Here is a 2,359-nt window from a genome sequence, read left to right as displayed (position 1 = left end):
AATCAGCTTGTTGTTTTCATCTGGAAAAGAGAAAAAATAGTCAGGCCAAATAAAATACACAAAATACAAACAAAAACACCTGACAGTGACAAAGTTCCCAGAATACCTGAGTTTACAGCTGGATGGTTTAGTGCAAACTGGTGGAGGAAAAGAAATATATTCACTAAAGAAGGAGTACTTCACTACTTTATAGTACTTTACAGTTATATTTACTAGTTCTAAGCCTGTGATTTTACACTTAAAAACATGGTATGATTATAAAACACAAACATTAAGCTTCTGTTAATCAAACATGTTTGAGCCTGATGTTCAAGGGACAAGAGCTTTTTCTCTTGAGTCTTTAATTAAGACATGATTCCTAAAATACACGCTGAGACTCTTTGGAGAGAGTGAACCAGATCCAGCTAACATGTTTTCCATTCAGGCTTCTTTATAATTCTCAGCATGTCACATGTCACTCCTAGGGACTAATTTATTACAATAAAAGTACTTTTACTCACTTTTGATACATTTTTATAATTAATTATACTTCACTGGGTTTTGTGTAAACTTGTAATCTAGTACTCTGACGTAACTTACAGCATTCACAAGAAAAATCAGAGCTAATGACACTTCCTGTAGAAGAAATCTCTTTTCTTTCCCTCAGACCTGAAGCTGCAGCTTACTTTTGTTTTTGTTCTTGAATGCGGACGTGAAACTAATAAATAACCGTAACTCTCACAATCACACGTATTTTACTGGAATGTGAAGCAAACAGTACCGATTTTAACGCAAAAAACGAACACGAACAGAAATGCGAACATGCAAGTTAATGGTTTTCATTCAGGCTGAAGGTGATAAAGTCATAGTTTGATTACAACAACTTACCAGAATCTGTGGCTGAAATAGAGAAACACCTTTAAAGCTGAACTCCGTTTACTTCTAGAGAGAATTATCAGTGAGACGAAGCCAAACGCTTATTATAATCCAGTGAGTCTGCGATTTTTTGTTTCATCGTTTTTTCGTATGAAAGATTGAGGGGGGGGGGGGGGGGAGTGTTTCTGCGCAGCCAGGCCTGGTTTCTGAGAGAAAAGCAGGATAAATCCTGATTAGGGTCTATCCGAGCGTTTCTCCACTTGCCAAGGCGACGTGGAAGTGATGAAAGCTTGTTTATATCACTTATTGAGAGAACATGGATTATAACAATAAACTTGGGTTCTGACTGTGTTCAGTCATAAATGTACAATAGTCTTGGAGTCATATCTTGATGCTTTGCAGACACTATGTCACGATATTATTCTTAAATCGCTTCAGTAACACGTGCTGTTAACAGTGTTTAATGAGTCTAAATTTCACGAGACTTGCGGCAGAATCAGCAAACAAAAAATGTAAAAAGCAGGTGATGATGATCAGAAACAGTCAGAAGGTTAGGATACATAGTGTAAAGATAAAGTCAGTCACAAACAGCTAAAGGTAGAAACTAAGACGGTTCTGAGGGAAAGGGAATGGATGGATAAAGAGCAGGGAACTGAGGGCATCTAGTGGGCAGGGGGAGAACTGCAGATTGTAGTTGCCGTTGTGAGGATGTCAAGCATCCATCCATGAACCACGGCAGACCTTCTGAATTATGAGACACACATGTGTCGCACATGTTTTAGTATTTTAGCAGCATCTTCTTCTAGGTTCTTGATGAAAAGTAGGAACAGCTGCCAGTGGAATCAGCAGTGGTCTGACAAAACAGTGATGGTTTGATTTGTACAATGATGACTCAGGTCTCTTTTATTTTACTTTGCTCCAGTCCTCTGTGCAGTTTTGCCAAACAGGGCAAGAACTTTTTCTTTCACATTTTCTCTAAACACTTCATAACCCTGCATTTGTGAATGAATGGAAGAGCTGTCAGGCGATACTTTTATTACCAAAATCATCAGGCTACATGATAAAAGAAACCAAACATACCTACATATTATATTTGATACAGATGCTCGTTTACTAAAAGTGCCTGACATTCCTGACTAAAGTTTGTGTTTGTGTAATAGAGGCAAATATGGTCTAATGTGCTTCATTTTTCAATGTTACCTCAGGGTCTCTGTGGTCTAAGACATTTCATTTCTGATTAGTAATTCAGCAGGAGAATAATATATTGTAATAATATTTTGGGGGCTTTTTAGCCTTTAATGTAATAGGACGGTGGAGAAAGATGAGGGGAAGACAGTAAACAGCCAGAGCCATCTTTATGGCTCAAAATGGTGCATTGTATTTTATGCATATTTACTTGATATTTCCAGGACCTTTTTTTTTTTTTTTTTTTTTTTTACAAATGTTTAATTTCTCAGAAATTGAGGGAAATGTTTAAAGCGGTTGTGAGGCAAGTAAAAATAAG

This window comes from Astatotilapia calliptera, chromosome 18 (genome assembly GCF_900246225.1).
Source record: "Astatotilapia calliptera chromosome 18, fAstCal1.2, whole genome shotgun sequence".
NCBI lineage: Eukaryota > Metazoa > Chordata > Actinopteri > Cichliformes > Cichlidae > Astatotilapia > Astatotilapia calliptera.
Note: the sequence above shows the minus strand (reverse complement) of the source record.